General features: G+C 33.4%; 1 long non-coding RNA gene across 1 annotated transcript in view; it reads left to right on the top strand.

Moving 5' to 3' along the window:
* LOC134475500 (uncharacterized) overlaps nucleotides 1-23,105 on the top strand; it is a 123,365-nt gene extending 100,260 nt beyond the window's left edge. Inside the window, exons 2-5 of the long non-coding RNA XR_010046644.1 lie at nucleotides 9,510-9,593; nucleotides 10,170-10,446; nucleotides 13,809-13,908; nucleotides 19,491-23,105. This is a non-coding gene — a long non-coding RNA (uncharacterized LOC134475500). The remainder of the gene's footprint in view (nucleotides 1-9,509; nucleotides 9,594-10,169; nucleotides 10,447-13,808; nucleotides 13,909-19,490) is intronic.
* The last annotated feature ends 266 nt before the right edge of the window (nucleotides 23,106-23,371 follow it).

The raw sequence follows: 23,371 nt of genomic DNA, 5'->3' as shown, positions 1-23,371 counted from the left end.
AGGTTGTATATATATGGAAAATTAAAATCTCCTATTGGTTAAGGTAAAAGAGATCTTACAATGCATAGGACTATAAACAACTGGAAACTTTCCTTTATGAAGCAGAAATAATCTCAAAGTCCCACCCAGGAACTTTTGCTCTTTTGAATCACTGTATGGGGGGTGCTTATAACCTATAACAATCTTTGACATTAACTTAATAAACTGAGTTCAGTAAGATAAAAGATAAACAAAAAGTCTGTCACAATTTGGATTATCCTAGATGGGAACTGTGATTATTTCCAACTGGTCCCGGGGTTTTATTTCCCAGCTGTGAGCATGCAGGCCCATCTGCTTCCATGGCATGGGGACAGCTGACACTCTCTGGAGGCCTGACATGCCTAGCTAAACTGTGGTATCAAGTCAGTGTTCAAAGAGAAAACTTTTATACTGGGTTCTGATCTGTTAGCATATTCCTTTCATTTATTCTATGTATGATAATAACTCTTTTTTGCTTAGGCCCATATTTCATTTATTTATACAATTTAAAATGTAAAGTTTTATTTCTAAATTGATTTAGATTTACAAAATAAAAGCCGAGATAATTCAGAATTCCCATAAACCCAAGGCAAGTATACTCAGTTATTAGCATTTTATAATAGTATGGCAAGGACACAATTAATGAGCCAAGAATGATACACTAGTACTATCTAAAATGTATAATTTTTTAGTCTCATATATATATATATATATTTTTTTTTTCTTCAGGACCCTACACTTAGTGTAGGATTTTAGATTCCTCTTGTCTATTAATGTCTTTAAGACTATTGATAGGTATTTCGTAGAGCAGGAGCTATTGGTCATACCACCATGATTAAACAAAGGTTATGACATTTGAGGAGGAAGAACACAAAGGAAGTACTGTTTTCGTCATATCAAATTGTGTGTAGAGACTATTAGCATGATTTACCATTGTTGAAGTAGCCAGTGATTAACTGTCATGAGTGTTTATAGTTTTGGTCATGTTTCTCTACTTTATTGATACTCAATTTGCCCATTATTGTTCTATATTTTTTGGGACAAAGAAGCCCACATATAAGAATTGGGGTGTTATCTTCCACCTTCTTGTGGGGAAGATATCTACATAAATTATTTGGAATTCCCTTGATGTATTTATGCCCTAATTACTTATACATTCATTTAACTACGTGAGTATGGACTAAGATTGTTCATTTTGTACTTTTGCTAGAATGAATACAAATTCAGTTTGTGCACTAGTCTCACCAATTTTGGCCAGTGTTAATTTTTTAGTTGATTCTTACATCCCTGTGGCATATTTCTATATTGAAGTTTGTTTTAAACTTCCTTGTTTTCTGACAGTAAAACATACTGTATCCTTGCCATTTATGTTTCCCGAGCAGTCATAGGAACAGCCATCTTTCCATGGCAATACACATCCTTTTATTCAAGAATGGAGTTAGAAACCAAGATCTGAGAACAAGTGATGCACACTGCTACTGAATGCCATTACTTTTAGGCCATTTCAACTGACAGTGCAAAAATATATACAAAATAACATCATATATATGTATCTGTGTCTATATATATATATATGTATATATCATATTTAAAAATGCATATACAAACATATATATATATATATATATATATATATATATATATATATATTCACATCTATATTAAGTTCAAGAAATGCTTCAATTCCAAGCCATCACTGTATAAATTAAGTCTTCACCTGCTTGTTTATAACTTTTCACTCTAACACTGAGAACGTGGCCATGATTCATCATTTCTCTATTCATTTACCTATACAATTTCAGTGTAGAATTATAGTAGTTTTACAATTTCACACCTTTATCTTCATGTGAAATGCACTCATGTCCTGGTTAAAGTACAGATGTCAAATTTCTTTTACATTTACTCTTTCTAGGTATGTAGGTTGGCAACTATATGTCATGCTCATGTGAAATTTTTAATTTGTAATTCAGTTAGATATTTTGGTCATATTTTTGTACTCCATTCTATGATGCTTTAATTTAAAATTTTTAAAATGTGCTTATATTAAGTATCACTCTTTTTTCCATGAAGTTCTATGGGTTTTGATAAATGCAGTTATGTATCCCTTACTGTATCATAGTATCATATAGAATTCTTCTTTTACCCTAAAAATTCCTTTTCCTTAATCTATTCAATCCCCTTTCATTCCAAAAAATTATATTGGCTATATTTTAGCTTAAAATATCTACATATAAATATGATCTAAATCTCAATTTCTGTTAGAGGTATAGTATTAAAATGTAAAGTCTTCCTATGTGAAGATCTTACCTTTGCCTTCTTGGGCTGAGACTGCCAGAATAATTAAAGAGTACTTTGAAATAGACAGTTTTGGTCTGTGAGCACTAAAATGCAAAGTAAGATAAAGAATTGCCATTATGTGAAGTGCAGAATGCTGGTATTAGTGGTTTAAGCATAGCGTTGCTCATATCTATTATTAACAATCCAGAAGCCTACATGAATTATTGAATTTTAAGGTAAGGTACAAGGTAGGATCTTTTAAAATCTGAAACCTAAACAAATGGTGGATCAATCTTCTATTTGCATGGAAACTAATAAATCTTAAAGGGAAGAATAGATGAAGGATACAAAGAGAGCATTGAATCTAAAATATCATCTGCCTCATCATTCTTGCTCTTTGGATGAGGAGACTTAATTTTTTTTCTTTTTATCAGTACCGGGGATCGAACTCATGACTATGCACTTGCAAGGCAGTTGCTTATGCCGCTGAGCTAAATCCCCAGCCCCAAGGAGACTTTATTAAATTCATGAGAATTAAAAATCAATTCTCAAGTAAATAGTTTGATATGTGAAGGTAACAGTAGTAACTAGTGCTGGAAAAGGGTGCAGAAAAAAGACAGTTACTGTCTGGGTATTAAACTTTATTCCTTCATGTTGACTAGGATAAAATGCTCAGGAAACTATTTTTGTGACTAAGCTATAGACACATGATTATCTTCCATTTTTGGTAAATTGGAATCAATAGACATTCCTTGGATCTGAGTAAGAGTCAAGCCAATGTCTTTATCCTGAATATCAGTGATTCTTAATCATTTGTTTGTAGGATGGAGCCTTAAATTATAATGCACAGTTCAGATTAAGGAATTTGGCAGCAATGACTTTTATCAAAACCTAAAAAGTAGTACCGTCTTAGAGTTAATTTTTAAATTATATTTTTTAGTATATACTATGGTCAAGAAATATGACCTGGAATAGTGGGGCCTATATTCTCAGGTACTTGAGAGATCAAAGTAAAAGGACTGTAAGTTTGAGGTCAGCCTGGGGAAATTAGGAAGATCCAGGCAGAGACAGAGAAAAAAGAGTGTGTGTGTGTGTGTGTGTGTGTGTGTGTGTGTGTGTGTGTGTGAGTGTGTATGTGAGAAAGAGAGAGAGAGAGAGAGAGAGAGAGAGAGAGAGACAGAGAGAGACAGAGAGACAGAGAGACAGAGAGACAGAGAGAGACAGAGAGAAAGACAGAGACAGAGACAAAGACAGAGACACAGAGACAGACAGAGAGAGAGAGAAACAGAGAGAGAGAGTCAGAATGAAATAGAGAAAAGAGTGAGAAAGAGAAAAGGAAGAAAGCATAAAAGGAAAAAAGATATATAGATTTCTAAGAAATACAAATGCACATACAAATTATTCTATGTATCAGTGTGAGCATGTATATGTATACATAAATGTGTGAAGCATTATCCAGTTGCATATTGACTAAAATGTCATGTGACATGCAACCTTGTATCTACACATACCTTTGTTTGTTTGTTTTTTTACTGTGACTTTGTATATCTAGATATATGTAGGAACAAAATACCATTGTTACAATTCCCCACAAAATTCATGCCAGTGACATGCTGCCGGGGTTTGTAGTCTTGAGATAACAGACTCTGCCACAGACCCTAGGTGTGCAGTAAGGTTTCTGTAAAATCGCTCTAGTATGTTTGTACAGCAACAAAATCGTACAGCAACTGACTCATTGCTCCGAATGTTTCTCTGCCAGCAGCACATGACTCTGTGGGTCTGCATCCATTTAAAAACCTATTAACTTTGGGTTCCAGGATTGAATTTATGAGAAATTAAAAGAGGCTTAGTGTGTAGTATATAAGCAAATTAACCTTACAATTCACATTCATTTGCATTTTAGTGAAATATAGAGTATATTTTGATAATTAATTACACTGCTTTACTCATTAAATTAACTATTATTGAAGCCTCACAAATTGGGAGAAATCAGTGACCTTATATTACCAAATGGTTAGTGCTAGATGTTTAGTAGATGGGTAATAGCTCAAAATGTATAGTAGGTACCAGAACAAAGCTTATTGATTCATATAAACATTTAGATCAAATTTTCTTTGTATTCTATTTTGGCTTCACAAACATAAGCTTTGACACTTGGATCTCATTTATTTTTTAGCACTGCTTTTTTTCCTACTGACACCAGGAAAATATGTCTGTTTACTGTAGAATAAATGTGGTTTTCTTAAAACATTTAAAAAACATGCAAAAGTTCATGTTTTATAATTTTAGGAGGGTTTCTTTAGGTAGGAGTTCTGCATTGCAGAGGAGCCATATATGACACAAACAGTGAACAATTGGGAACACTAGCTGATAATGATATGATCATTTTTGGCAGGCTCCTCGCGTAGCTCTGGCACAAGTGCAGTGATGCATTAGTCATTTTCACAGAGAAGATACTGGTCTATGCCAGTCTCTTATTTGGGGTGCCATCTGCACTAGTTTTTTGTCAGTAAATTTGAACAGAAAATATATCCATTGGTGGTTACTATTTCTATTTTTTAATCATTGTTTCACACAAACTATACCGTTTGTAGAGTATAACAAATAGTACACAAAAATTGATTCTGTCTCTTCTTTATTAACTGGAGTATCCATCTCCAAATTGCTCCACTAATCACTAATACTTCTTTTGCTTTAAATTGCCCATAATTTACTATCCGTGGAGATCTTGATTAAACATTACAGGAACAGTGAATTCTACTTTTTCCTGTATTAGTAATGATATGATCTCTTGACCATCAATGTTCTGGCTCCTTTACCTATAAATACGATGGCGAGGACTTTCAGTGTTCAAAATGGTGGACTATATTTCTCTTAAGGCTACCAAAAATTCAAGTTATTCTGGACTTCAAGTCAGTTTTCACATAAAAAAAACAGCCATTTCAACATTTGCTGACTACCTTTGACTAAGTGGATAGGTGAATAACATACATAAAATGCAGTTCATAAATTCTACAGGATAAGCGTTATATTCCACTCCTTCTTTGAACATAGTGAAAATTCAATAGATATTTGCTATGTGCAACTGAAGCACAGATGGACTTGCTATAATGATTTAAGAGGTACTTCTGTCACAGCCAATGAGTGGAGTTAGCAGCATACATTTGTGTAAAATACAACTCTAAAGAATGACTCCTAAGTGTTGATTTCTGGGGGCATAAGAAAAAGAAACTATTACTACCTCAAGGTTTGTCTGAGAAATTTTGTAGATTTGCTGAATGGGTTAAGGATCATGGCAAAAGAATAATATAAATGTAGTTGAATTTTCCCAAGTGATGTAAATAAAGAATATATTAATATTAATCACATATTAAATACTAAGTCCATTGAAACCTGCTTTGAAGCAGGCATGTTATTTTAGCACTGTCATCTCATAGAATCCTCTAATAAGTGAGATAAACACAATTCTTATTTTATGGATAAGTTGAATTGTGACATATTTTTACACTATTAGCAAGCATGCAGTGGATAACTTTTGAGACACACTTTATGTTACAAGCACGTGAGTGTAACTGTACTTTGCTAATGTGCATAAAATTCTTTTACTTGTTTGCCCAAATCTATCAGTAAGGGTCCAGATGTTTTGCCTGTGAGTAAGAATACATGAAGTACTGTGAAATGGTAATATCCTTTAAATAAGAATATTCGACAAAACAGCTTTTTTAGTACTTTGTGTCACAACAGTGTGACATTTCTAAACTTGTAGTGAAAATTCTGTGCCTCACTTAAAAAGGTCAACTTTCTTTAATTTTCATTTTTTTATTTGTACGTTTGCAGTGCATGTTGGAGAGTTCCATGTATGTCACACATCCTAGATGTTTCGTCTTCTTCCTCTTCTTTGTCTGCTCCTCTCCTTCCCCTTTTTCTCCTTCCTCCTCTTCTTCTCCTTTTTTGTTGTTTTGTAACCTTAACCTCACTTCCTTTGCTCTTTCCACCCCTTGAACGTCTTCCCTTTTACAAGAAATCTATCTTCCTATTTCGTATTATTTAGCTTTTATTTTCCTCTTTATCATATTTTGAGTAATTTCTGTAGATTCAACATGTGGCTTCCTCTACTGTTCAGTCTCTAGAACAAGCAGTTGAGAACATGGAAAAGAATTAGAAGGTTGAATGGTAAAGCTGGCATGGTGGCACATTCCTGTAATCCCACCACTCAGGAGGCTGAGGCAAGAGAATATTTGTAAGTTCAAGACCAGCCTGGGCTGCAAAGAGAGCTCAAGGTCAGCCTGAACTGTATAGTGAGATCCCGTCTCAAAAAAAGACAAAAAAAAAAAAAAAAAAAAAAAAAAGAGGGAATGGAAGAAATACATTTCCTAGTTATGAGAACAAGATTACAGAGAGAAAAAAAGGCTCATTGTTTTCTAAATTAGATGGGTCCTGGAAAAACAGTAGCATGCATGCTAATAAATATCCTCTGTGTAGTTGCATTTCTAAGATAGATGGATAGACACAGAGACTGATATAGACTAAAGTTGAATTATGCATATTTCCCAGAAGGCCCTGGAAATAGGCGCACTAAAAACACATGCATCTTAAGTGTTTATTCCTTAAATAGTAGGCAGATATTAACAATATTTTCCCCTCGTAAATATATAATTGATAGGAGCTGCAGGGGGAAATCGGCTTTTGGTAAAAGTTAAAAGGACAAATCTAAGTTGTAAAGCAATTGTATAGCCTTGGAATTGAACTCAGGACTTTGCGCTTGTCAAGCAGGCGCTGTTCCGCTGAGTTATATCCCGGCCACAAACGTTTAAAGAGAGAAACCACAAATTTCAATCTTACTATAAGTTTTTGAAGATCACAAACAGAAAATGATTGATATGTTTTAATTACAAAGTAATAGAACAGCAAACTTTTCACCGCAAAAACAAAAAATCTTCAATTATACATGTTGCCACCATTAATTAAATAAATAATTTATTTTAATTTTTTTTTATTTTAAAGAGATTAAGATAAAAGAGGACATAATAAAGTACATCAGAACAGAGCAATTTAAGCAACACAGTATTTCACCACAAGACAACCTGACATAACAGTAGCTTCCACAATGTCTCTTTCCTTGAAATAGTTGAGCATACCTTCATACACAATAGTATCAAACATAACAAAATAGTATAAAACTGTTAAAGAGAATGAACGTATTACAGGGCATTCAGAACAAAATAACAGAAAACAAACAATGGTTACTATATTATCCCATTGTCCATAAAAATTTGTTTATGCAATCACACATGATAAAATCCAATAAATACAACACATTAGAACCAATGGAAACACAAGAACAAATGTATGATAGGACTTCAAAACAAGATGATATTAAATCAACACTGGCTACTATAATGTCTCATTTTCTTCAAAATAGCTGTTCATACTAAATCAATAATTTAAACCCTAGTTATTTGAAAACATTTTAATCAGAGTAAATATTTCATAAATTCTTTGTGGGACATCTCAATACTGAGATTGTTTTTAACTATATGTCACATCTTTTTAATGGTTATTTTAATACATATTGTAACTCAAGGATATTTCAACATACATAAATATGAATCAAAGCAAAAAGATATTGGGAGATATATAAGTTTTGCTCCATTAAATAATAATTATGAAAACTAGTTTGTAAAAAAATTCAAACTACATTTTATATAGTTAATCTATAGCTAGAAGCATGAGAATCAGAGTACTCCCCACATTTGGAGAGTTCAAATAAACTCCTACTCAGATGTTGCTATTAGAACAGAATCATCTGCACACTGTATGAGTGTAAGACTCAAGGTGAAGTACTACTTAAGTACTGATGGTACTTAGGTTCTCATAGTACTTAACTTTTGAAGCCAGCAGAATACTGTAATGCAAAGTCTGTATCTGACAGAGGTAAATTGAAATCACATTCATGAGGCTGTCTTGTGGTTGCCAGTCAAGGCCTGCCATTCATCTAAATGAAATAATATCCTTAAAAAGTTAATTAGATGTTACAACCTGATCAATATTGAAGAGTTTTAATGCATACGTTTCTGTCATTTTCCTGAAATGTCCTCATGAGTTTCTAGAAGATAGCCACACAACGGTGCAGCATTAAAGTGCCAGACTGTTGCACGGATTTCTTTGTAATCTTAAACTACATACCTATGTTTAGATGGAAATCTTGTGAATATCTCATTGTAAATAATTTCTAAAATATCAGTAAAAAATTAATTTGGGATTTACATCAGAGAGTTCCATTTCTTGAGGATGCATATTACTTCAATTGGATTTTTTCGTGTTGACTTTATTTAGGTCAAATCAGATCTATTTGTGATATTCTGATAAGAAAAGTCTTAGCTTTAACTATCACTATCATTAATAGTTCAGTCTCCCATATGATTAAAATTCTTTAATTTGCAGTTCATCCCCAGACCTCAGGTCTCAGATGTGTAGCCATCTTGGAGGAACTAACACATTAGGCTTCATTTTTCATCATTTTTCAGTATGAATTAATTGGCCAAATCCTCCTTCATGAGTAATTTGGAAAGGGTCTCTGATAGGATGAGTACAAAGCAAATGTGATTTACTTCTGATAAGTATTTAAAAAAATAGACTAAATGGGGAATGCTAAATGTTTCAGAACAACAGCAAAATAATATAAAATTCCTTTCATTTGGAAATTACAGAGCATATTCATGACAGATTATTTTACTAAGATCCATATAACTTAAGCTCAAACTTGGTAATTTGTTTTCTACTTCTGCAATGTGATAAAATTTTAAAGTTTTCAGTAACTGACTGTTGGAAAAAAAAATCTGGATACATAATTTATTTTTTTCCCTTAGGTTGACTTTTAGAAGGTGCTTTAGAAGTGACTGAAAAATAAATAATACTACTATGAGACAGGGAAAGAGGGAGAGTGAAAGAGACGAAGGGAGATACAGAGGGAAAAAAGGCAGAGGAGAGACAGAACACTTGTATGCAGTTTTCCTTTTAAGAATATTGGCAACTTTTTACAATAAAAAATTCTTAATCTAATAGCTTTTGGTTCTTATAAATACATGCTAAATTGTTTATATTTGGACATTCCATAGGTGAGATTTTCCAAAGGGCGATTTAAGCTGTTTTTTCTAAGTTTTCTAACTTTGATGTCCTGTGTTCTGGTTTCTGTCCCCGCCACTCCACTGAAGCTGCTCTTGGTGTTGTTACTGCTGACTTCTATCTTAACAAATTCCAGGATGTTTTCCAGTATCATTTCTGCACCATTTAATATGGTAAGTTTCTCTCTTCTTAGAATTATCTCTCCTCATCTATTCTGTAACTCTCTTTCAGTCTCATTTTCTCTGAGGTTTTTTTTTTTTTTTTTTTCTGCCTAAAAGACTAAGCATCAGATTCCTCGCTGGTCTCCAATTTCTCCACACACACATCACACACAGGTTTACCTCAGAATCTCATTTGTTATTTTTCTCATTCTATCTATATATTTCTAAATGCTCATGCTGATTCCTAAGATTTATCCAACATCATCATTTATCATTGATTGGTCCAAACACAAAGTGATAGAGCTGACAGGATCAGTCTCACTGAGTCCAAGGTAAAGACTTTCTAGTGATTGAAGCTACAGAAGTGGAGACAGTGTAGGTTAGCGGTGCATCATTTCTATATCCTGTGACAGAGCGTGCTTCAGCCCATCATCTTTCCCTGCTCTGTGCCAAGCATTTTAAGAAAAATTACACATGGAAAGTTACACAAAATAAATCACAAGTCCTTATGTTCTCCTCATCTAGCATTAATCTACCATTAGAAGCGATTGAATAACCATTTGCTAATTGTTTGGGTCTTTTAAACAGGTCATAGAAAGTTCATGTGGTCTATCAACTTCCTAGTCTTACTCAAGAATAATAATAATCAAAGAGACAAGAACAGATGCTGTTGTCGCGGTCATGCCAAGAAAACGAAGCTTTGAAGATTTTCATATTCCTGTAACTACCACCATTACCTCTTCAAATTTCATATTGAATCTTTGCCTATATTTATTCAAGTCAGAGAGATAAACTTCTCATGCAACAAATCTTTCATCATTTATAAGGATGAATGACAAAGACATCTTGGAATATTCTTTTTAAGGTAAAATTTTAGGAAATTAGCTCAAAATTATTTTGTCTGCATGTGAACAGAGCCCTCGTTAATGAAATGCACATTGTGACCACTCAGATTGTGTCCTTCCATGGTCTACAGACCAGTAAGGAGCTGTGGATCAATAGGAGCAAGCTGTTTGTTTCTCTTAAGACTCAGAGAACCCCAGAAGCAGTGTTAACTTAGGAATGGATGTAATATGACATGAGGATATATACCTTCCCTTGGGCCTCAGAAATAAATAAAACAAGTAGTAATAGCATTTTTATTGTAAATTACTAGACTGTAATAGACACTTTTACTCAGAAAACTGGACTCCCTTCCCTGAACTTTCTCAAACATGTGTCTTGTTGTCAGGCATGCTTTCTATGAGCGTGTAGTTTTCCAACAACTATATGCTATGCATTGCTGTCTACCTGTGACTGCGTGGGCCAGACATACTCAGAACTGTCTGCATAAATCGAGAAGAATCAAAATAGAAAAACTAGATTTACAGAGAATGGGCCCTTATGGTCTTTCTGCCCAGTGTCCATGTCTTCTATGATGCCTGGAAGTTCTACTCAATGTGATTTTTAAAAAGTGTTGTTTTTTTTTCAGTAAAAACCCTACTTTGCTTGGACTGCCTTATCTTGGAATATATATTTGTTTCTTGTCTATTACTTATCTATCTAAAACCACATTTTATCTGAGAATAACTTGCTCCGTCTTTTAAATTTTATTCTTGTCCCCTGATCCTCAATTTTACTCTGCTCATTTAATTTCTGTGGAAGATATTTTATTTTTACACATACTTTATGATGGCTGTGGTGGACTATTCCAGATGCTGGCACCTGGCCAGGGATACAAAATTGTAGCTCTTCATTGGTAATTTTATTGTGGGAATAGAGAATACATTAAGCTCCTCTCTTTCTAGCAGCAAATTTTCAAGAACCTGGAAAACTGCAGTCATGTTCTCCATTAGGGTGTAAAATAAAGACCATAAAGCTGACACATGACACTCTAAAAGAACAGAATGCTGAAGGTGTTTGCACTGTTGCTTATAGCTGTCCCTGTACTAGGTACATGGTTGAACTTTTGCCTGTTTAAGGAAGTTATTCTAACTTATGTCAAACTTGTTTGAATTGGGTCTCAATTACATTTGTTACATTCAGCAAATAAAAATGTAGTATGCCAATTGCGTATAAATATATTTACAATGATGTTATATTGGGCTCATATTTAAAAAGGTGAGCTACTTTTTTTTTATGTTCAGATATAACAAGTTATCCTGTATTTTACTTGAAATCTCAGTTTTGTTTGCTATAAACAAATGAATTTGGTTGCTTTGTGACCACTCAGAACTATTTGATGTATCACTTTAAACATTTCTATTCAAACCCCAAAATATATGGGTAGTACATTTTTGCTTTCTAGAAAGTTCGGTATGACTCCTACAGCTCATCCTACAGCTCAGATTCTTCCTATCCGATTTTGGACTTATCTCTCTAGAGAGCGCACGTGCACTTTACATAGAGCATCTGAGACTCAGTAATTTAAATGTGTTTTCACTTAAAACTCTGAGAATTGGATTTAATGTTCTTTCAAAATTGAAATTCAGGATCCTTAGACAGCTCCTGGACAGCTCACTTAATCTCACTTCCTCAATCTCTTACTTTTATACTGTAGGCAACACTTCTTTCCAGTCTTTAAAATGTGTCACAGCGATGAAAATTTACGGAATGCTTTTAAGATGAAAATTCTATATATATGCATAGAAATTTGTGGTACCTGTGACAATGTAGGAAAACACATGTTTTGCAGTTTTAATCATTTTGATAAATGAAAAACAAAAATCTCCATTCTACATTAACTTGATAGTGTTTTGGTATCACAATAGAAAAGGTTATTCTGAAAAAAAGAAGTAAAAAAATGTAAATATTTCTCAATATTTAGACTATCAGTATTTTTTCTTCATAAACCTTCCATTGTTCTAAATCACAAATGGTCAACTGTTTTCTTTTCAAATGAGGCCTACCATTAAGATTGCTTTTGAAAGCGTGCATTAAGGTGGAGAGGTGGGAAGTTGCTATAATTTTCAGTTCATGTTACATCTTGAGTACTGTCACTTCTCTCTATAAAGCTATAGAAAGTGAACATTAGCCCTTTAAAGGAGTCATATTTCAAGGATCAGGTGGGAAAGACAGAAGTGTTGGATGCACCTCAGTGTACTGCTGTTCATCCTCAACACTTTGCACAATGTGAGAATGTTTAATAATTCCAACCCAACCTCCAGATAAGAATCTCGGGTGTCACATCCCAACTGACAGTGCTGGTGTGAGATTTGCAGTAAAACAATATTCCAGCTGTAGCTTTCATTTACAGAAATAAAACAGCAGAAGTGGAGGGAAAAAGGCCAGGAGAAGATAAACAGTTTCATCTTGCAACAGCACTGACATGAAATTATAAAAGCTATACTAAAATAGGGAGAGAAAAGTCCAACCTCAGGATCAAAATCTGATGTGTATCCTCTCATTTGAAATCTGTTCCTCTGTCTATATTTTACATTAGCCAGTTAATGTTTAGTTATCCAAGGAGACCTCCAAATATAAATAAGCTCTTTTTCAAATAAAGTCAATGGCAACTGCGGGACAGGCGTCCTTATTTTTCTCCCATTAATCACCAGAAACTTCACACGGCATGAAAGTCTCAGGGGATATTTCTGGCTGGGAAAAAGATCCTCCCTCCTCAGTTCTAATCAGTCCATCCCATCTGTAATGGCTTTAGAAAATTGTTAATGACATAAAGTGACAGTCGAAGGGCTTTTTGGTCTGTCAGTGTAGGGTTACTTTGAGCTCTCTAACCAGCTACTACATGCAGGCCTCAAAGCTGCTGGAAAATGATCTGGATTATGAAGGAATAAATTTGATATGTTAGCAATCACAAGCAGGAACTGAAAAGAAAGGCTTCCTTAATACAGTTCTTTCAGGCTATAATGGGAAATACAAAGATAAATCTGGCTCAGAGACAAACCCACATAAGACTGCTGCAAGCATACAGAATATAGATCTTGGTTATGAGATGTGTAAAACACACAATGGCCCGAATAAGGAGCTAAGTATATAAGTGCAAACAAACCCATTTTTATAGTTAGCATGGCATTTTGAATGGAGTTTAAAGCCTAAAGGACACTATCCTACTTGCAGATGAAGATGGGAAATGTAACAGTAAGTACTGTGTTTTTATATATAGAAGTCTAATAAGAAAATGTTCTAGAAACCTATGAACATTAAGCAAATGAAACCTGAATTTGGTTTTCCTCATAGTACTGGACAAGATTTTCGCCCTAATTTAAAATATTGATTGTTTCTTTCCAGTTCCATTATCTTCTTTTGGATTTATGGAAATTTTGAGCCGTGATGTGCAAATGACTACAATTTGAAGCATCCGTTAAATACAGCAACATGACATCACAAGGTATAATCTCATTCCTCATATTATATAAAGTTCTGTACAGAACTGATAAATAAATGAATGCCTGGGAACTTGAGTCAGTTAAAAGTAGGCAGATAATAAGATGTAAATGGAAATTTGGGAGGTTTTTAAATAGAAAAAATATATTAATGCAGTAAAATATTTCTTTCATGTATTTTTTCAGTTTCTAGAATATTCACCTCTGTAAGGTGTCATAGAAAGTTACAATATCAACAGTCAGTTTTCCACACATCTCTGTAGGTGTAGATGTGCTAAGGGGTACAAAAATACTATATTTGATAATTCTACAGATTTTGAAAGATTAAATGCTTTTAGTGGCTTATTCAGAAAAAAAAATTACTTAGTGGTAGAGAACATACATTATTCCAAAATCCTACCATATTCTATAAGATACACAAAAGAGAATTATACTATAAAAACTTTTCCGTTTTAGGGAAAACTTGTGAAGACCTTTAAAAGTAGAATAAATTCTTAGTAGATGAGATAGTGTAAGAAGAGCTGTACCTCGCAGCCTCCATTTTTCTAAAGAAAACTTCCAATTCTGTTTCTACAATTAGCCACAATTTCTCTTAGATGGATATAATACAGCAGAAATAGATAACCAGGGAGTAGGTCCTGAGCTAGTCTATAGTTGCGCATTAAAAACAGAGATGGAATAAAAAAAGAACAAGACTACTTCCTCAACAAGTAATTCTGGTTGAGCTAGGTGGTGGAATTTCAACTGATTTCTTCATTTGTCAAATGTAACACATTCTCTCTGAGAATTACAGTTAGAATTGGGAAATCACTGGCGTACTGGGAGTTCATCGTATTAGGTTTTGGAATGGGGCATAGATTTGGGATACCTCCACTAATTCTTTCAGAATATCAGGAAGCCCACTCATAAATATCTATTTCACTGCTCTCAAATGATTAAATGACATCATGATGACCTGATTTAAAGAAAATGTTACTTGGGGTCCTTGAATGATACCCTGGTGGCCTAGAAGAGTTAATGTACTTTTCTTAAGTGCTCAATTCAGTCTTAGTTTGCAATGTAAGAACAGGGAATGTGTCTCAATAACTCACTGATAGTTTCATCTAACATAAGTATATTAAGGAGAGATAAAGGAGTCTATCAAAGAACAGGTAGCAATTCTGAGTAATTCAGCTCTGCTCAAGCAGGAAAGGTGGGGAGCATTTTTTCTTTTACATACAATGAAGTGTAGCCCAATTCTAGATTGAGAAAAAAAAGCCAATTAAAGTAATTGATATCATAGAAATGATATAATAAAGCTATATAATACATTAAAAAACCAGGCAGCATTTAGAAACTGACCATTTCCATGGTATTATAAGGCAAAAGTTGTCACACACATGCATTTTTTCAAATTTTATTATACGGACAATATTGTTAGATAAACTTTGTGATAATATTGGGCACAGGAGATAAGATAGTGTGAGAAGGAAGCTGAACAGAAAATGAAGGAAAATAATTTTGCGAGTAAAAGTAGAAAGCATTATCTATGATTTAAAAATAATTTGGTCAAATAAATCAATTAATAAAAGTATAGACAAAAGAACTGCCAGTCCATTAATCATCTTATAATTACTGTACATATGCATGTACTGCTGAGTGCTGGTCTAAGTTGTTAATCATCATACTTTTATTATTTGAGTAAAACATTATAGTGTTCTTGGGTTCCCATATTGACAAATTCTGAAGTAAAATGGTACCCATACTGCTAATTTTTGAAAACGAACAGAAGACAATAAATATAAACTATTTGGCAGAATATCCAGCTCATAGCACATCACAATAAATACTACTTTTGGGATTGTTTAATAAGTGGTAACCACACAGGCAAAAATGTTTATTATTTTCAAATTTATTGGTATGTTTTATATCTACATAAAAATAATGTTCATCATAGGGAATTTGTATCTGTACATGATATATCTTGCTTCTTTTTTTACCCCATTCTCCTGTCACTTGAGCCCCACTTCCCTTCCTTATTTACAGGTGTTAGTTCATTTAGCTTCCCTGGTGTTTTATGTAAAAGGTTTTTAAAAAACTAAATGAATTAGAAGGTTAAATGTTATAATGGCAAGTATACAATGAGAAAAGAGAATATATCTGAATGCTTATAATAATGTCAGTGGGGGAAATCCAGAAAAATAAGAAATACACCTATGAAAGGCAGATGAAAAATTCAAAATATGATGGAATTAAATGTTTAAAAATAAAGGCACATGGCATATGAGAAAAAATATTTGCAGTATATAATAATATAAAGGGTTATTATAACATACATGAAGAGATTCTACCATCAACTTTTCTAAAAGTAATATTTAATGAAATGGGTATGAACAGAAACAGATGACTGGATTCTCATTTCAATGCTCTTTCTATGCTGAGAATCTTAAACTTTATCTTGGGTAACGTCTCCCCACATCTCTGGTTTGCAATCTATGTCTCCCTAGATTTCTTCCCTAAAAATTTATCTCTTTTCATCTTAGTCAAAATCTGACAATGGGAACAGGGTGTATATTGTTTGTGGTTTCACACCTTATCCCTTCTAAAGAGTCCAGACTGCCAGATCAAGGCACTTAGCCTTTACATGTAAGATAGTCACAATTTCTATGTGGAATAAATCCTTCTTGAGCTTCAGCAAAAGATAAAATATGGAAGCCAAGAGGTTCATTTTCAAAGTTCAGAACAACCCATGAGTCTGTGAAGAGTTAAAATAAGGAAACTTGATAGAGATAGAAAGATGATTGTAAAGATATTTATGTAAAATTTGACAGTTTTAAATATAGCTGAGTGTATATACAGAGAAATAATAATGATAAAATTTGACTCTAGATTTTAGATCAGGTTGTAAACTCCTAATGTTAAATGAAGACATTTGCAATTGTTTCTGTAAGCAGTATAAAGTCAATCTTAAATTTTGAATAGAGAATTTTTTTTTGGTTTCTTGTCTGTTGTACGTTTTAAGTCATCTTGCCAATGTAGTTTACATTATTGGGATATATGGGTGATTTCTAAGGAACAAAGGAAAGTTGAATTTTCAGATTTATTAGTCACTACATTCTAATTCCACCATGAATCACTAAAATCAAGATCACTTTAATAAAGAAATTTTAAAATCCTGAAGACTGTTGCCAAATGAACTTCCTTATCATTTTCATCTCCATTACTAGTGCCAGTAATAATAATGGCAGCGATGACAACATCAACAAACATTTACTGAACAATTATCTGTTAGTAGATGTTTGAGTGCAGAGAAATCTGACATAGTCTCTGACATTAAACAGGGAGAATATATCAGTAAATAACATTAGTCATGTAGCATAGTCTACAATAAAATGCCTGTTATGAAAGTCATTGCTTCTGCAGTTTGAAGAAAGAGTTGTTCACAGACTGCAAAGTCTTTATGACTTTCATGGAGGAGGTAAAATTTGCACTAGTATTTATAGAAAGAATAATTTAGGATAAACATAAAGACAACTACTCAGACAGAGGTTACTGTGAGAGCAAGAATTGAAATTCTATGATTTTCAGAGAGATAGGTCAGAGAGATAGGTCAGAACATGTGGTAAGGTACATTTGGTGTCAGATTGAGAATGATTTATTTTGAAAAACTTTAAATGGTTTACTCTGAGGTAGCAGAAAACCACTTACAAGGTTTGAGTGGATTAGCTACTTGTAGAAAGTTGTTTAAAGAGTTTAAGAGAATGAACCTGCAGGTTAATTCTAGCGGTTAAAGTACAGATTGGTAAAACCAGTACCACGTTAATATTTTAAGAGCAAAACATGAGAATCTGGTTGATGAAACAAGAAGGAGGGAATAAGACAAAATTCTCAGGTTTCAATATGAAAAAATTCAAATTAAAATGAAGAGAATGCAATGAACATTTAAATATTAATCACACAGCTTCAAATTACTAATTCAAGACAAATCATATTTTATCTTCATGTTTAACTTAAACTCCATTTAAAAAAATTTTTTTTGTCATTACTGGGGATTGAATCTGGGGCCTTTGCAGTAAGCTCCACATCAATCTTTTTATTTATTTATTTTGAGATGGGTTCTTCCTCAGTCATCAAATTGCCCACGCTGGACTTGAACTTGTGAACTTTCTTTAGCCTCCCAGAGTGCTGGGATAAGTGCTTCTAAAATATAAAACCCCTTAAAAACCAGAATTCCAAATTTATAGTGAGCATTCAAGTGTAGATAATTTTATATGAAATTCTTTGCAATTAATTTCCTTAAATCACCATCCAAATAAGTGAAATTCTTTTTTGTTTATTGATGTTTCTGAATTTTAAAAAAAATCTTTATGTTTTCACCTATTTCTTTCTTTCTTGAAATTTCTTAAAAAGACATATTTTATATTTTGCTAACTGAATAATGATGGCAACATTTAAGTGCTAGTCTGTCTCCTATATTTCCTAGAATATGACCATATGTGTGTACACACACACACACATATATATATATATTATATATACAATATATATATATATATACTCATTATATGGTGACTATATATATATATATATTTATAACATCTATGCTACTGTTACATTCAAATGAATTGTCAAACTATGTAATTATTTTTCAAAAATTTTGTCTAAGTATATTCACAACTAAGTATACATGGTCAAGTAATGGTGTATTAAGGTCACTATAATAGTTTCCCTTTTTATATCACTTGTCATTTTGATATGGGGGAATGAAACTCCTGACCTGTACATGTTTGTGTTCTCTAAAATCGATGAATTTAGGAAAAACAGAGGTTAACAGTGGAATATATTTATTGAGAGAAAGAAAGCTTCTATCTGAGAGACAGAAAGGGTCCCTAGCAGGTTGCCAAAGACTCTATCTTTTCTAGGGACTTTTATAGAGTAAAACATTAGGTTAGATGGATCCAAAGTGGGGAAAAATGGGAACTCCCAAGGTGGGCATAAGGTGGGACAGAACTGTGGTCCACCAATAAAATTAATTGCTCAGGTAAAATTGACCAACTTCAGGAGCAATGGGAAAGTGAGTCACATAGTAAGGGGCCGTGCTTAACAGCAGTGACCTTTCTGTAGAGGGTGGGATGCTGACTCCTGACTTCCTCAGGGTAATAGAGGACTATTTGGACTGTGGATCCTTAGGATGTGGTTGCATTTGCTTTGCCTTTGTCTTGAGATCTGGCCCACAGCAGGAGGTGATTGTCTCCTCCAAGGCTGCAAGTTATCTGAAATTCTTCTCTGGCTCCTTTGAGGGCTCAGCTCTGTCTGATTGCCTATAATATTTCTAACTAACTCAGTTGCCTGAGCAATTTCAAGCATTCATTGCATTGTTTTAATAATAAAAGTTTTATATTTGCTTCTAAGGCTAACTTTATTTTCCTATTTTTAAAGGTTATCCTTCATCAGAGTATTCTTACTCTTTCCACAGTTGAATTCTGTTTAGTTTCAGGGGGAAAAAGTGTATTTATGGAAGTTTCATCTATCTGATATTGTCATCTTGCCCAAGGGAGTACAGTCATATGTATTTCTATTTGTTCACTTTTATTTTTGTGTCTTTCAGGATTATTTCAAAGTCTTTTGGAGAGAAGAGGCATAATGAAACATGAAAAACTAGGATTGGAATTAGGTAAAAATACAGAACACCATGGTTCCAAACTTATAAGTGTTTTTTTTTTTTTTTTTTTTTTTTTTTTTTTTTTTTAATAGAAGCAGGCGTATCAAGTTGTCTCACTACTGTGAGGAACTGAATGAGTAAATAAGATTCAAAATATAAAACATTATAGTCAGTCAGACAGGACTAAGCCATCAAAGGAGCCAGTGCAGAAGATTAGATACCTTGTTGCTATGGGAGAGACAGACATCTCCTGATGTGGGCTAGGCCTCAAGACAAAAGATCAAGCAAATACACCCACATCCTAAGGATTGATATTCTAAATAGCTCTCTCCATCATGCTGAGGAAGCCAGGAGTCACCATTCCAACTTCCCACAGGAAAAGACACTGCTCTTTAAACATGCTTGCTACATGACTTGCTTCCTTATTCATCCCCATTTAATAGATTTTATCTGAGCAATTGATCTTATTGGTTAGCTGTTGTCTATCCCGCCTTATGCCCACCTTGACAGTTTCTATGTTTTCCCCACCTTGAACTCTTCTCACCTCATGGTTTTACTCTATAAAAAATCCCTGGAAAATACAAAGTCTTTGGTAACCCACTCGGGACCTCTTCTGTCTCTCTCTCAGACAGAAGCTTTCTTTCCCTCAATAAATTATTTCTGCTCTTAACCTCTGTTGTTCCTAAAAGTCATTCTTTGATTTTAGAAACACAAACTCGTACAGGACATATAGTGATTGGGAGATTCGTTCTCCTATATCAGTATCAGGTACAAGTTCTCTCTCAGCTTTAATAGAGACTAAGTTTATCAGTAAAACTTATTTACAAATAAATATCCTTGAGGGAAATTAGAAGTAATTCCTGAAATAATAAGCAATAATGTATAATTCACTCTACTTAGCCACATGCCATGAAAAAGTGTATCCTATAGATCAGACAAAGTTCCAGGTGAAACTGAGGGATTTTTACTTAGCTTTCTCATCTGTTGCTCACAGGGTAGCACGGATTCATGAAAATATCCTGCTCCTAGGAGTCTCCTGCCTGATTCTGGATATGAATGCCAATTTTATACTGTTATCTTTTAATCACCTCCTGTGTTAGAAATCATAGAGTATTAGGCTCAAACCCTCCCTGCTCCCATCATTAAAATCACTGAAACCCTGTTGAATTTAATTTCTTTAAAATGTATTTTAAGAAAATCTTTCTCCTCTCCATTTTCATTGCCTTTGGGTCTGTATTGTTTGAATCATCAATTTCCTACCAATGAGATTGAAATTGACTCTTCCATAGTCCCGCTTGCCCTGTCCCCTTCCTTATATGCTAAGATGTGGGAATATTTTTCCTTTTTATACTACCTACAAGTCATATTTTTCACTTCAGAGTAACTTTTAAAATTAGCAATTAATTTCATTATTATCATTATTTTATTTATTATTTTTATGTCTGTGACACCCTCATTGCATAAAGCAAATTCTCAACACATATTCTAGAAAATGTCACTTTTAGAAGAATCCCATGGTGAATTATCTACAAAGGGGTTCTTCCTAGCAGAGAAAACTACTTAAATGTGTTCAGCTTAATAAGAACAGAATCACATGATCATAGAGTATTTTATACATTTATTATTTTTTGTAAATATGTTATATTGAAAAAACTATTGAGCATTAGATTATATTGACTTAAAGATTAATGTCCAAAAATGTTATGATGTATGATCTTAGTTTTGTCCTGGTCTCCTCTCCCACATTTCCCTCTTATCCCTAGCAGTCCATTGTAGGAAGATAAAAGTTTAGAAACAAGATGCATAACATTAGGTAGAGGACAGTGAATGGACATGAAAAAAAATGAGAGGAAATTTTTAAAAACTGACTTTTCTTCATATGCCTCCAAGTAACGAAGTTAAAGTGGAAAATTATATAAATTTTGCCTGCTATTCTGGTTTTGATATACATTTGCTTGTCTGATAGTAACAAAATTTCCAGGACTTCAACTGTTGGGGGTATGACAAAGTGTTACAAAAGGATAAAGAGCTTTACTTTGAAAAGCAAGTAGAACTGAAAAATGTTTGCTAGGTTGGCGGGAAGAGACAGAGGAAAGGAGCAATGGCAGTAGACAGGAGATAATGAGTGGGGCAGAGCCCTTGGAGAAGATGTTTGTATATTTATGTATTATGTGTATGTGGGCTGCATGTTCCTGGAGTGGTAGGACTGAGAAGAGAGATTGAATTTGAGTAATGTTTTGATTTTGCATTCATTTCTTAGAATAATAACTTGATTTGATAGTCCACTAATTGTTTATATCTCTTTATGTCTCTCTTGAACACTGACCAAAACTATATTTCTTTTCATCATAAAATGTTACACATTTCATCTGTGTTATAAGGATCTAACAATGTAGGCCTTTGATTGTTGAGAGAGAATTTTCTTAAGATTATTCATGGCAAAGAAAAGATTATCTTTTCTAACATGTCAAAATTATCCCTACAAATGGAAGTACCCATATATGGTTTTGATGCTCCTATGAACAAATCTAGTTTACTCTCCATTATTTTAGGATACTGGCAAGATGGATATATATTTGTGAGTGAACAAGCCCAGGAGGAACTTCTCAGAAAGTTAAATCTTCCAGATACTATGGTACAATTCACATAATTCCCCAATCTGACACCAAGCCCCAAGAAATACAAAGTCATATATTTTTTTTCATATTGAGATAATCATAATATTTTGATATTTTTAGTAGAAGACAACATGTTTTATTACATCAAATTGTTAAGGAGTAGGATACTTGTGTCTGCATAATTTGTGAAATGAACTTTACATTGAAGTAATGGAAAGGCTCCTTTTTATGTTAGCACCAAAGTGTATCAAAGACTTACCCTGCTGGAAGGACCTCTTACATATGAGTCCTGTGCTATACCTTGCAACCGCATATAGGAGAATCTCAGTTCATTGTCAAAGCATCCATTTTCCTGCAATGACCTCAGTTTAGCATCTGCTCATAGGATGTGTTGCACATTGTTGGAATTTTATAGTGCCTTATATATTCTCATCCAGGAGACCTTCATAGACCTCAGAAAAAGTTACATTTTTCCATCTCTATGTGTGAAAATGATGCTTCCTATTAATTTTGTTCTCTTGATGAAATCTCTAAGCAAAAGCCTTCTGTTGGAAGCAAAATAATATAGTAACAGCATAATTTTTTAACATTAGAATGAGACATATTATGGTGTATATTTCACTACTTTTAAAAACATCAAAACAAAAACCTCAAGAGTCATGATGTCAATTTTATATTTTAAGTGTGAAGATTTCAAGAGCCTTGAGAATGACCCCAGGACAAGTATGACCCCCCACACTCCGCTAAGCAGGGTTTTCTACTGTAGTAGCCCTGTTAAAAGCACGCCTGTCTATGATGTTTGCATTTTTGAGAGTAAAGACTTGGCTGTTTAATCCAGTGCAATAAAATATTACAGAAATTTGGTCTAGGACAGTACTTATCAGTAATCATGTTTGGGAAAAATGTGATTTTTTTTGTAAATGGTGTCATAATTAGATGATTTAAAAACTCAAAGAAAAATCAGACTTCTGACTTCAGCTTTTCATGAGTTATGGAGGTTGTTCAAAGAATAGAACTATACATATATAATCCATTAAAATATATATAATAGCAAATATATACATATTTATATATAAGTACATAAATATATAAATACATAAATATATTTATATATAACTAATATTAAATAAAAGTATAAATATGTAATATATAAACATAAATTTATGAGCATGTATTCATATATAAATATGTTTATATATATGTATATAA

Source organism: Cavia porcellus, unplaced genomic scaffold (assembly GCF_034190915.1).
Source record: "Cavia porcellus strain 051 isolate PalLab524CR breed Dunkin Hartley unplaced genomic scaffold, mCavPor4.1 scaffold_1, whole genome shotgun sequence".
Classification (NCBI taxonomy): Eukaryota; Metazoa; Chordata; class Mammalia; order Rodentia; family Caviidae; genus Cavia; species Cavia porcellus.
This window is presented reverse-complemented; position numbering and strand designations above follow the sequence as displayed.